Source organism: Triticum aestivum, chromosome 6B (genome assembly GCF_018294505.1).
Source record: "Triticum aestivum cultivar Chinese Spring chromosome 6B, IWGSC CS RefSeq v2.1, whole genome shotgun sequence".
In the NCBI taxonomy this organism is placed as follows: Eukaryota; Viridiplantae; Streptophyta; class Magnoliopsida; order Poales; family Poaceae; genus Triticum; species Triticum aestivum.
This window is the reverse complement of record NC_057810.1, coordinates 7,211,513-7,226,347: the sequence shown is the minus strand read 5'-3', so window position 1 is coordinate 7,226,347 and position 14,835 is coordinate 7,211,513.

Here is a 14,835-nt window from a genome sequence, read left to right as displayed (position 1 = left end):
ATCTCGTTCATCCTAGGTCTACGTTGCACACGTACGACTGACGGAACCATTTTCAGAATATGTCCCTCACTGGATGCTCTGCCTTGTTGTCTCTTTGCTACCGACGAAAACCGAGCCGTCCTACAGTTTATATGGCCAAGTTGGCGTGTGTAGTCCATGCTGGATAGAGCGACCAAAACGGAGCCCTCCTAAATTATTCAGGGGCTCGGACGCCATTAATGGACAAGTCGGGAGAGTGGTGCACGGTGGATGGAGGTCAAAGGGCTTGCCTCCCGATATGCATGCGCAGCGGTCTGTTCGCATGCCTCCCATACTGAAATATATAGCTACCTCGCGCGGCGCCTCATAGCCAATAAAAAAGGGATGCGTGGTGGTACGTAAATGTGACAGCTCTTGTTTTAAAATGACTTTGTTGGTTATTAATGTATGCACGTTCTTAAATGGGCCAAAAAATTGACCACGACATGTTGGTGCCATGTCATGACACCATGCCAAGTTTCTTGATTTTCAGATGAGTGTTGGATGTACAGGAATTTAAAAACCAAGCTTCTCAATGTTTCCGGCCAAGCCACGATGCGTAGATTTGAATTTCACTCTAATTTCTTGCATTAAACCTATAAATTCACCCAAATACACACATGTGATTTTTCAACCAACATAGGTGCATTGGAGGCCTTGCCCGCGACCTCATCGCCTTCTGAGCTACCGGTTGTGGCTCCTCACCGTCGCGGCCCACGCCCGCCTCCCCCGCCGCCTCATCATTCCATGGTGGCGCGTGCTAAGGCTGGGGTTTGTTAGCCAAACCCACGCTACCACGACCTTAGCGTCACGACCATCTCTCCGGTCCCGCGCTCGGTGTGTTCTGCGTTGAGTAATCCGCATTGGACGGCCGCCATGCGCGCTAAGTATGATGCTCTTTTAGCCAATCGGACTTGGACCCTCGTCCCTCGTCCTCCAGGGGCAAACATCGTCTCAGGCAAGTGGGTTTTTCACCATAAGCTCCTTCCGGATGGCTCTCTTGACAAGTACAAGGCTCGCTAGGTCATACGTGGATTCGCACAACATGCCGGCGTTGACTTCTCCGAGACTTTCTCTCTGGTTGTCAAACCCGCCATGACCCATGTTGTCCTCCAGTTGGCCGCCCCTCATCGCTGGCCCGTACATGATCAGGTCGACATCAACAACGCTTTATTGTATGTCCATCTCCAGGAGCGTGTTCCCTGTCAGCAAACGGACGGTTTTGTTGACCCCTAGCGACCGAATGACGTCTGCCTGTTGTCACGGTCTTTATACGGCCTCAAACAGGCTCTTCTTCGCGGCGTTCCTCGGCACTCTTGATTTTCGCAACACCATGTCTGACACATCGTTATTCGTGTTCCATCGGTCTTATCATGTCCCCACGCAGGATCTTCTTCGCGACGTCATTAGTCATCTTGGCTCTGAGTTTTGGCTGAAGGACCTAGGCATGTTGCACTTATTCCTCGGCATCAATGTGCGATGCGATAGCTCTGCGCTCTTCCTTCATCAGGGGCAGTATGCTCTTGATCTACTGGGTGGTGCTGGGATGGCCGAGTGCAAGCCGGCCGCCATGCCTGCTGAGGCTGAAGGAAATATGCCCTAGAGGCAATAATAAAGTTATTATTTATTTCCTTATTTCATGATAAATGTTTATATTCATGCTAGAATTGTATTAACCAGAAACTTAGTACATGTGTGAATATAGACAAACATAATGTCACTAGTATGCCTCTACTTGACTAACTCGTTAAATCAAAGATGGTTGTGTTTCCTAACCATAGACATGAGTTGTCATTTGATTAACGGGATCACATCATTAGAGAATGATATGATTGACTTGACCCATTCCGTTAGCTTAGCACTAGATCGTTTTAGTATGTTGCTATTGCTTTCTTCATGACTTATACATGTTCATATGACTATGAGATTATGCAACTCCCGAATACCAGAGGAACACTTTCTGTGCTACCAAACGTCATAACGTAACTGGGTGATTATAAAGGTGCTCTACAGGTGTCTCCGATGGTGTTTGTTGAGTTGGCATAGATCGAGATTAGGATTTGTCACTCTGATTTTCGGAGAGGTATCTCTGGGCCCTCTTGGTAATGCACATCACTATGAGCCTTGCAAGCATTGTGACTAATGGGTTAGTTGCGGGATGATGCGTTACGGAATGAGTAAAGAGACTTGCCGATAACGAGATTGAACTAGGTATTGAGATACCGACGATCAAATCTCGGGCAAGTAACATACCGATAACAAAGGGAACAATGTATGTTGTTATGCGGTTTGACCGATAAAGATCTTCGTAGAATAGGAGCCAATATGAGCATCTAGGTTCCGCTATTGGTTATTGACCGGAGATGTGTTTCGGTCATGTCTACATAGTTCTCGAACCCGTAGGGTCCGCACGCTTAACGTTCGGTGATGATTTATATTATGATTTATGTGTTTTGATGTACCGAAGGTAGTTCGGAGTCCCGGATGAGATTGGGGACATGACGAGGAGTCTCGAAATGGTCGAGGCGTATGGATATACTGGACGACTATATTCGGACATCGAAAAGGTTCCAAGTGATTCGGGTATTTATCGGAGTACCGGAGAGTTACGGGAATTCACATGGGAGTATATGGGCCTTACTGGGCTTTAAGGGAGAGAGAGAGAGAGGCAGGCCGCGCGCCCCCCCAAGGCCTAGTCCGAATTGGACTAGGGGGAGGGGCTGCGCCCCCTCCTTCCTTCTCTTCTCTTCTCCCTTTCCTTCTCTCCTACTCCTACTACATGGAAAGGGGGGAATCCTACTCCAGGTGGGAGTAGGACTCCCCAGGGCGCACCATAGAGAGGGCCGGCCCCTCCCCTCCTCCACTCCTTTATATACAGGAAGGGGGGCACCCCATGGACACACAAGTTGATCATTGATCTTTAGCCATGTGCGGTGCCCCCTCCACCATAATCCACCTCGGTCATATCATAACGCTGCTTAGGCGAAGCCTTGCGTCGGTAGCTTCATCAACACCGTCATCATGCCGTCGTGCTGACAGAACTCTCCCTTGAAGCTCTACTGGATCGTGAGTTTGTGGGACGTCATCGAGCTGAACGTGTGCAGATCGTGGAGGTGCCGTACATTCGGTAGTTGGATCGGTCGATCGTGAAGACGTACGACTACATCAACCGCGTTGTCATAACGCTTCCTCTTACGGTCTACGAGGGTACGTGGACGACACTCTCCCCTCTCGTTGCTATGCATCACCATGATCTTGGGTGTGCGTAGGAAATTTTTTGAGATTACTACATTCCCCAATAGTGGTATCAGAGCCAGGTTTGTGCGTAGGTGTTATATGCACGAGTAGAACACAAGTGAGTTGTGGGCGATACTAGTCATACTACTTACCAGCATGTCATACTTTGATTCGGCGGTATTGTTGGATGATGCGGCACGGACCGACATTACGCTTACCCTTACGCGAGATTGGTTCTACCGACGTGCTTTGCACATAGGTGGCTGGCGGGTGTCAATTTCTCTAACTTTAGTTGAACCGAGTGTGCTATGCCCAGTCCTTGAGAAGGTTAAAATAGCACTAACTTGACGAAATATCGTTGTGGTTTTGATGCGTAGGTAAGAACGGTTCTTGCTCAGCCCGTAGCAGCCACGTAAAACTTGCAACTACAAAGTAGAGGACGTCTAACTTGTTTTTTGCAGGGCATGTTGTGATGTGATATGGTCAAGACATGATGCTAAATTTTATTGTATGAGATGATCATGTTTTGTAACTGGCAGGAGCCATATGGTTGTCGCTTTATTGTATGCAATGCAATCGCCCTGTAATTGCTTTACTTTATCACTAAGCAGTAGCGATAGTCGTAGAAGCAATAGTTGGCGAGACGACAACGATGCTACGATGAAGATCAAGGTGTTGAGCCGGTGACGATGGTGATCATGACGGTTCTTTGAAGATGGAGATGAAAGCACAAGATGATGATGGCCATATCATATCACTTATATTGATTGCATGCGATTTTTATCTTTTATGCATCTTATTTTGCTTGGATTGACGGTAGCATTATAAGATGATCTCTCACTAAATTTCAAGGTGTAAGTGTTCTCCCTGAGTATGCACCGTTGCCAAAGTTCGTCGTGCCGAGACACCACATGATGATCGTGTGTGATAAGCTCAACGTTCACATACAACGGGTGCAAGCCAGTTTTGTACACCCAGAAATACTCGGGTTAAACTTGACGAGCCTAGCATATGCAGATATGGCCTCGGAACACTGAGACCGAAAGGTCGAACGTGAATGATATAGTAGATATGATCAACATAGTGATGTTCACCATTGAAAACTACTCCATCTCACGTGATGATCGGTTTGGTTTGTTGATTTGAATCACGTGATCACTTAGATGATTAGAGGGATGTCTATCTAAGTGGGAGTTCTTAAGTAATATGATTAATTGAACTTTAATTTATCATGAACTTAGTCCTGATAGTATTTTGCAAATTATGTTGTAGATCAATAGCTCGTGTTATAGCTTCCCTATGTTTTTTTATATGTTCCTAGAGAAAACTAAGTTGAAAGATGTTAGTAGCAAAGATGCGGACTAGGTCCATGATCTGAGGTGTATCCTCATTGCTGCACAGAATAATTATGTCCTTGATACACCGCCAGGTGACAGACCTATTGCAGGAGCAGATGCAGACGTTATGAACGTTTGGCTAGCTCAATATGATGACTACTTGATTGTTTTGTGCACTATGCTTTATGGCTTAGAACCGGGACTTCTAAAACCTTTTTGAAACGTCACGGAGTATATGAGATGTTCGAAGAGATGAAATTGGTATTTCAGACTCTTGCCCGTGTCAAGAGGTATGAGACCTCTGACAAGTACTTTGTCTAAAAGATGGAGGAGAATTGCTCAACTAGTGAGCATGTGCTCAGAATGTCTGGGTACTACAATCACTTGAATCAAGTGGGAGTTAATCTTCCAAATAAGATAGTGATTGACAGAGTTCTCTAGTCACCATCACCAAGTTACTAGAACTTCGTGATGAACTATAGTATGCAAGGGATGAAGAAAACGATTCTCGAAGCTCTTCGTGATGTTGAAATCGACGAAGGTAGAAATCAAGAAAGAGCATCAAAGTGTTGATGATCGACAAGACCACTAGTTTCAAGAAAAGGGCAAAGGGATAGAAAGGGAACTTCATGTAGAATGGCAAGCAAGTTGTCACTTCCGTGAAGAAGCCCAAAGCTAGACTAAAGCCTGAAACTGAGTGCTTCTACTTCAAAGGAAATGGTCAATGGAAGCGGAAGTGCCCTGAATATTTGGTGGATAAGAAGGATGGCAAAGTGAACAAGGGTATATTTGATATACAGGTTATTGATGTGTACCTTACTAGTGTTTATAGTAACCCCTAGGTATCTGGTACTGGTTTGGTTGCTAAATATTAGTAACTCGAAATAGGAGTTACAGAACAAACAGAGACTAGTTGAGGGTGAAGTGACGATGTGTGTTGGAAGTAGTTCCAAGATTAATATGATCATCATCACACACTTCCTATACTTTCGGGATTAGTGTTAAACCTAAATAAATGTTATTTGGCGTTTGCGTTGAGCATGAATATGATTTGATCATGTTTATTGCAATACGTTATTCATTTAAAGTCAGAGAATAATTGTTGTTCAGTTTACATGAATAAAACCTTCGATGGTCATACACCCAATGAAAATAGTTTCTTGGATCTCGATCGTAGTGATGCACATATTCATAATATTGATGCCAAAAGATGCAAAGTTGATAATGATAGCACAACTTATTTGTGGCACTGCCGTTTGGGTCATATCGGTGTAAAGTGCATGAAGAAACTCCATAAAGATGGACTTTTGGAATCACTTGGTTATGAATCATTTGATGCTTGCGAACCGTGCCTTTTGGGCAAGATGACTAAAACTCCGTTCTCCGGAACAATGGAATGAGCTACTGACTTGTTGGAAATAGAGATGTATGCGGTCTAATGAGTGTTGATGCTTGTGGCGGGTATCGTTATTTTCTAACCTCCACAGATGATTTGAGCAGATATGAGTATATCTACTTAATGAAGCACAAGTCTGAAACATTTGAAAAGTTCAAAGAATTTCAGAGTGAAGTGGAGAATCATCGTAACAAGAAAATAAAGTTTCTACAATATGATCGTAGAGGAGAATATTTGAGTTATGAGTTTGGCCTTCATTTAAAAACAATGTGGAATAGTTTCACAGCTCACGCCACATGGAACACCACAGCGTAATGGTGTGTCCAAACGTCGTAACCGCACTTTATTGGATATGGTGCAATCTATGATGTATCTTACCGATTTACCACTATCGTTTTGGGGTTATGCATTAGAGACATCTGCATTCACTTTAAATAAGGCACCATCAAAATCCGTTGAGACGACACCTTATGAACTGTGGTTTGGCAAGAAACCAAAGTTGTCGTTTCTAAAATTTTGGGGTTGTGATGCTTATGTCAAAAAGTTTCAACCTGATAAGCTCGAACCCAAATCGGTGAAGTGCGTCTTCATAGAATACCCAAAGGAAACTGTTGGGTACTTGATGACCCACAAGTATAGGGGATCGCAACAGTTTTCGAGGGTAGAGTATTCAACCCAAATTTGTTGATTCGACACAAGGGGAGCCAAAGAATATTCTCAAGTATTAGCAGCTGAGTTGTCAATTCAACCACACCTGGAAACTTAGTATCTGCAGCAAGGTGTTTAGTAGCAAAGTAATATGATAGTGATGGTAACGGTAACAAAAGTAAAGACAGTAAAAGTAATGTTTATGGTATTTTGTAATGATTGTAACAGTAGCAACGAAAAAGTAAATAAGCGAGAACCAGTATATGGAAAAATCGTAGGCACCGGATCAATGATGGATAATTATGCCGGATGTGGTTCGTCATGTAACAGTCATAACATAGGGTGACACAGAACTAGCTCCAGTTCATCAATATAATGTAGGCATGTATTCCGTATATAGTCATACGTGCTTATGGAAAAGAACTTGCATGACATCTTTTGTCCTACCCTCCCGTGGCAGCGGGTCCTATTGGAAAATAAGGGGTATTAAGGCCTCCTTTTAATAGAGAACCGGAACAAAGCATTAGCACATAGTGAATACATGAACTCCTCAAACTATGGTCATCACCGGGAGTGGTCCCGATGGTTGCCGGATCATAACACATAGTAGGTGACTATAGACTTGCAAGATAGGATCTAGAACACACATATATTCATGAAAACATAATAGGTTCAGATCTGAAATCATGGCACTCGGGCCCTAGTGACAAGCATTAAGCATAGAAAAGTCATAGCAACATCAATCTCAGAACATAATGGATACTAGGAATCAAACCCTAACAAAACTAACTCGACTACATGATAAATCTCATCCAACCCATCACCGTCCAGCAAGCCTACGATGGAATTACTCACGCACGGCGGTGAGCATCATGAAATTGGTGATGGAGGATGGTTGATGATGACGACGGCGTCGAATCCCCCTCTCCAGAGCCTCGAACGGACTCCAGATCAGCCCTCCCGAGAGAGATTAGGGCTTGGCGGCGGCACCATATCGTAAAACGCGATGATTTCTTCTCTCTGGTTTTTTTCTCCCCGAAAGCCAATATATGGAGTTGGAGTTGGCGTCGGAGGGTCTCTAGGGGGCCCACGAGGTAGGGGGGCGCGCCCAGGGGGAGGGCGCGCCCCCACCCTCGTGGACAGGGTGTGGGCCCCCTAGTCTTCATCTTTGGCGAGGATTTTTTATTGTTTTTTCTAAGGTGTTCCGTGGAGTTTTAGGACATTCCGAGAATCTTTATTTTCTGCACAAGAAGCAACACCATGGCAGTTCTGCTGAAAACAGCGTCAGTCCGGGTTAGTTCCATTCAAATCGTACAAGTTAGAGTCCAAAACAAGGGCAAAAGTGTTTGGAAAAGTAGATACGACGGGGACGTATCAGTACACCACCTATCACAGATCCGAAGGTAACATATTGGTTGCTAAAAATGAATCCTTTCTAGAGAAGGAGTTTCTCTCGAAAGAAGTGAGTGGGAGGAAAGTAGAACTTGATGAGGTAATTGGACCTTCTCCCGAATTGGAAAGTAGTTCATCACAGAAATCAGTTCCAGTGATTCCTACACCAATTAGTGAGGAAGTTAATGATGATGAGTATGAAACATCAGATCAAGTTATTACAGAAACTCGTAGGTCTTCCAGAGTACATTCCGCACCAGAGTGGTACGGTAATCCTATTCTAGAAGTCATGTTACTAGACCATGACGAACTTATGAACTATGAGGAAGCTATGATGAGCCCAGATTCTGCGAAATGGCTTGAAGCCATGAAATCTGAGATGGGATCCATGTATGAAAACAAAGTGTGGACTTTGGTGGACTTGCCCGATGATCGGCAAGCCATAGAAAATAAATGGATCTTCAAGAGGAAGACAGACGCTGATAGTAGTGTTACTATCTATAAAGCTCGACTTGTCGCAAAAAGTTTTTCGACAATTTCAAGGTGTTGAATACGATGAGTTTTCTCACTCGTATCGATGCTTAAGTCTGTCTGAATCATGTTAGCAATTGCCACATTTTATGAAATCTGGCAAATGGATATCAAAACTGCATTCGTTAATGGATTTATTAAAGAAGAGTTGTATATGATGCAACCAGAAGGTTTTGTCAATCCTAAAGGTGCTAACTTGCAAGCTCGAGTGATCCATCTATGGACTGGTGCAAGCATCTCGGAATTGGAATATACGCTTTGATGAGTTGATCAAAGCATATAGTTTTATACAGACTTGCGGTGAAGACTGTATTTACAGGAAAGTGAGTGGGAGCACTACAGCCTTTCTGATAAGTATATGTGAATGACATACTGTTGATCAGAAATAATGTAGAATTTTCTGAAAAGCATAAAGGAGTGTTTGAAAGGAGTTTCTCAAAGAAAGTCCTCGATGAAGCTGCTTACACTGTTACACATTGAGCATCAAGATCTATAGAGATAGATCAAGACGCTTGATAAGATTTTTAAATGAGTACATACCTTGATAAGATTTTGAAGTAGTTCAAAATGGAACAGTCAAAGAAGGAGTTCTTGCCTGTGTTGCAAGGTGTGAAGTTGAGTAAGACTCAAAACCCGGCCATGGCAGAAAATAGAAAAGAGAATGAAAAATCATTCCCTATGCCTCAGTCATAGGTTCTATAAAGTATGCTATGCTGTGTACCAGACCTATTGTATACGTTGCTCTGAGTTTGGCAAGGGAGTACAATTTTGATCTAGGAGTAGATCAGTGGACAGCGGTCAAGAATATCCTTAGTGAGGACTAAGGAAATGTTTCTCGATTATGGAGGTGATAAAAGAGTTCGTCGTAAAGAGTTACGTCGGTGCAAGTTTTTACACCGATCCAGATGACTCTAAGTCTCAATCTGGATACATATTGAAAGTGGGAGCAATTAGCTAGAGTAGCTCCGTGCAGAGCATTGTAGACATAGAATATTTTTAAAATACATACGGCTCTGAATGAGACAGACCCGTTGACTAAACTTCTCTCACGAGCAAAATATGATCATACCGTAGTACACTTTGGGTGTTAATCACATAGCGATGTGAACTAGATTATTGACTCAAGTAAACCCTTTGGCTGTTGGTCACTTGACGATGTGAACTATGGGTGTTAATCACATACAGATGTGAATATTGGTGTTAAATCACATGATGATGTGAACTAGATTATTGACTCTAGTGCAAGTGGGAGACTGAAGGAAATATGCCCTAGAGGCAATAATAAAGTTATTATTTATTTCCTTATTTCATGATAAATGTTTATTATTAACGCTAGAATTGTATTAACCAGATATTTAGTACATGTCTGAATACATAGACAAACATAATGTCACTAGTATGCCTCTACTTGACTAGCTCGTTGAATTAAAGATGGTTGTGTTTCCTAACCATAGACATGAGTTGTCATTTGATTAACGAGATCACATCATTAGAGAATGATGTGATTGACTTGACCCATTTCATTAGCTTAGCACTTGATTGTTTTAGTATGTTGCTATTGCTTTCTTCATGACTTATACATGTTCCTATGACTATGAGATTATGCAACTCCCAAATACCGGAGGAACACTTTTTGTGCTACCAAATGTCACAACGTAACTGGGTGATTATAAAGGTGCTCTACAGGTGTCTCCGTTGGTGTTTGTTGAGTTGGCATAGATCGAGATTAGGATTTGTCACTCCGATTTTCAGAGAGGTATCTCTGGGCCCTCTCGGTAATGCACATCACTATAAGCCTTGCAAGCATTGTGACTAATGAGTTAGTTGTGGGATGATGCATTACGGAACAAGTAAAGAGACTTTCCGTTAACGAGATTGAACTAGGTATTGAGAAACCGACGATCAAATCTCGGGCAAGTAACATACCGATGACAAAGGGAACAACGTATGTTGTTATGCGGTTTGACCGATAAAGATCTTTGTAGAATATGTAGGAGCCAATATGAGCATCTAAGTTCCGCTATTGGTTATTGACCGGAGATGTGCCTCGGTCATGTCTACATAGTTCTCGAACCCGTAGGGTCCGCACGCTTAACGTTCAGTGACGATTTATATTATGAGTTATGTGTTTTGATGTATCGAAGGTGGTTCAGAGTCCCGGATGAGATCGGGGACATGACGAGGAGTCTCGAAATGGTCGGGATGTAAAGATTGATATATTGGACGACTATATTCAGATGTCGGAAAGGTTCCGAGGGATTCGATTATTTATCGGAGTACCGGAGAGTTACGAGAATTCGCCGGGGAGTATATGGGCCTTATTGGGCTTTACGGGAGAGAGAGAGAGAGAGGCAGGCCGCACGCCCCCCAAGGCCTAGTCCGAATTGGACTAGGGGGAGGGGCTGCGCGCCCTCCTTCCTTCTCTTCTCTTTTCCCTTTCCTTCTCTCCTACTCCTACTACTTGGAAAGGGGGGAATCCTACTCCCGGTGGGAGTAGGACTCCCCAGGGCATGCCATAGAGAGGGCCGGCCCCTCCCCTCCTCCACTCCTTTATATATGGGGAGGGGGGGCACCCCATGGACACAAAATTGATCATTGATCTTTAGCCGTGTGCGGTGCCCCCTCCACCATAATCCACCTCGGTCATATCGTAGCGGTGCTTAGGCGAAGCCCTGCGTCGGTAGCTTCATCAACACCGTCATCACGCTGTCGTGCTGATGAAACTTTCCCTCGAAGCTCTACTGGATCGTGAGTTCGTGGGACGTCACCGAGCTGAATGTGTGCAGATCGCGGAGGTGCCATATGTTTGGTACTTGGATCGGTCGGTCGTGAAGACGTACGACTACATCAACCGCGTTGTCATAACACTTCCGCTTACGGTCTACGAGGGTACGTGGATGATACTCTCCCCTCTCGTTGCTATGCATCACCATAATCTTGCGTGTGCGTAGGAATTTTTTTGAAATTACTACGTTCCCCAACAGAGGCCAAGCTGAAGCTCTCTCCCACAGCTGGACAGCCTGTCACCGACGCCGCCCTCTACCTCAGCATTGTTGGTGCTCTTTAGTACCTTACACTCACTAGACCAGACATCCAGTTTGTGGTGCAGCAAGTTTGTGTGCACACACACTCGCCTCATGATGTTCACTGGTCCCTGGTTAAGCGCATTCTCCAGTATATTCATAGCACGCTGACCTATGGTCTTCGTTTCCGCGGCACAGCCTCGACTGAGCTCCTTTCTTACACCGATGCAGATTGGGCTGGCTGACCTGACACATGGCATTCCACATCTGGCTCTTGTGTCTTCTTCAGTGATTCTCTTGTCTCGTGATCCTCTAAACGACAACACCCCGTCTCCCATTCGAGTGCCGAGGCTGAGTACTAGGTTGTTTCCAACATTGTTGCTGAGATTGTTGGCTTCATCACCTACTTGGTGAACTTCGGGTCTTACTACCGAAGGCTACTTTGGTCTTCAGCGATGATGTGTTGGCCACCTACCTCGCGGCCAATCCGGTGAAACACAAGGCACCAAACACATTGAGCTTGATGTTCACTTTGTGCACGAGAAGGTTCAGTTGGGTCAGCTTTGTGTTCTTCATGCACCGATTACCAAACCGTTCACCGACATCATGACCAAGGGGTTGCCAACTGCTGCATTCCAGGAGTTTCACGTGACATGTCTATATTTATTACCGATTGATACTCCTTTGATTTCTAGCCTTGTATAGATTAACTACTAGAGATATTGTAGGGTTAGTTGGCTTGTCATGCAAGACATCAGCTATATATATTGTAACAAATTTCGATGAATACATTGAGTTGCATCCTATAGTTTTCTACATACATGAATTGATCTGATTCTTAGCACTTCAAAGTTGTGGGACTAGATGGGAGATGGCCCGCCGCCAACATCAGTCGTTCGGGTATTTTCCCCGCGGCTCTGCCTGTCGACACCGAGGAGGCGAGGGGCGTGCGGCCACTGGGATGGGTGGACGCACGAGTCAGCGAAGTAGGCAATTGGGGGGAGAGGGGCGTTAGTTCTACGAGAGAGAATTTCACTTCCCGGTCTCTGCACCGACTAAGAATGCATACAACCTTTTATTTATGAGTACACAGATAAGTATGGACCTTAAACATATTTTTAATGAGTAACAAGATTTCTTTTTCTTCTCTATGAGTGGTTCCACCACACCCCGAGCTTGATTCTCAATTATTGAGGAAAAACCCTTGTGCATCACTGGCCAATTCAAGAATTTGAAATAGGATGGTTTGGCTGCGCAACCGCTTGCCTAACTGCTGAGCTAAGGCTCTCTTATTGTGTTGAAATCTTCCTTGCCAAAGTCATACCTGGTCATGTATATTCAAAAATATATACCTTCAACCACTAAATAAAAAAATTCGGTTATTTTACATTTTGCAAAAATGCCAAGAGCGTAACTTCATTCAATATGGGAAAATTGTAGCATGGTCCCTCTTACCTCCTCTTTGGACATGAGAGGTAACAAAATAGATCTGAGTCATTGATTTGATTAAATAGAGGTATGATTAACTCTTACATTCTTACCTCTCATGTGAAAAGAGGGTGAGAGGCAGCATGTTCAAAATATTCATAAATAAGAGTGGAGTTTAAGACAAAGGGTTACAGCTGAACAGGCGTAAGTACACCAGACCTACCCACCTAGATCGCCATGTTAAAGTTAGCAGGGGCGATGCTTAGTCCGGCTCAAGTGGTCTTTCATCGTCCCATTATGCTTTTATTGACCATGTCCCGGTTGCCGTTATCCTCCACGAGATTGAAGATCCTTGTGTCCACTACAATTTATTGAGGATGCCCGCATTCCGTTCGTTTCAAGTTGTCGTCCACAAAAGATGTACCAGAGAACACCATGCCCGCTGGGAGTCGTTGGCTAAGCCCACGCCAGTGCAGCAGAGAAATCGTCGTCATAGATGGAACCATGGGTATTGGCAGGTTGCAATGTTGCAGTGTCCTGTGCCAAAGCTCGCAGGTGAAAGGGCATGTAATGAGTATCTTGAAATACAAAGCCACTGGTTGGCCAGAGTTGCCTGCCTCTAAGCAAATGTAAGGACATAAATGTGTTAGAAGAGCAATATGGTACTGATTATAAAATAAACTTTAGTAAGCTAATATTCATCTATTGTTGAGTACATTTTATTTGACATGGTCATGGACCTTCCCTGGCTTTTTGGTGTGTTGAGAATTTTATAATATGCGGAGTTTATGGTAGTCCACTATGTACGCTTGTTTGGTGATCGTATAAGTATCTATGCTATAAATGTTAGGTGTGAGGAGTACAGCACTCCTAGTTTTTCTTTTTATCTCATGCCACCCCTTCAAATGATGATGTGCACGCGTACATAGTGTAAGATGTCACCTTAAAAGGGATCTTAGCATAAGGTCCTATTTGTGATAATGTAATAATAAGCCACGTACGATGCAGAAATTCTTGAGATCAGTCTCCGACGACAGCAACGATGGAGAGCGACGTGTTGTTCGCACACGAACACGTTAACGTGTACCCTCGACGCCGGGGTGATGCACCGCAGCTCACGTCCAAGGAGACCCGTCCGGAAGCGCGGTACACAAGCAATCCGGCGGGCGCTTTTGAGGACCCGAAATCCCACATGCCCGGGAGGGACCCCGCCAGGGTGCACGGCGGCTATGGGATGCCCTAGATCGACCTGATCGCCCCTAGGGCCTCGAGGTTCGCCGCCCTACAACAAGAAGAACAAACTAGGGTTAAGGAGAAGAGATAAAAGATAAAAAGTGGTATATGAATTGATCGATTGTGTGTTGTTCAATCGGCTGTCACCCCTTAGGTATATAAGAGGTGGCTGGACTTCCCGTGCAAAGAAAAGGCTTGGATTCACGTCCAAAACCCTAGTCAAATTCGGATTGGTCTTGTCCAACTTTCCAAAACAGCTCGGTTTAAACTGGCTACACCTTGCGGGTCTTTTTTGTGGTGGTAAACGACCTCGGATGGAAATGTGTCCAAAAGCAATCTTGACCGTTTCGACGATACGAACAACTTTCATGTCGAACTTGTTTTTATTTGAGGTCATCTTGAGGGTCATATAGCTCGCGCAAAACATCTGTTTGCTCGCTCTCCCCATCAGACATGGCGTCTGGTGGGGCGCGCCATATTTCGCTTCCTGACAGGGCTGCATTCTGATAGCTCTAACTTTTGCATACAAACTCGGATTGGGATCAGTTTTATATCAAAATCGATCGACTCGACGAGACGAAGACAACACATG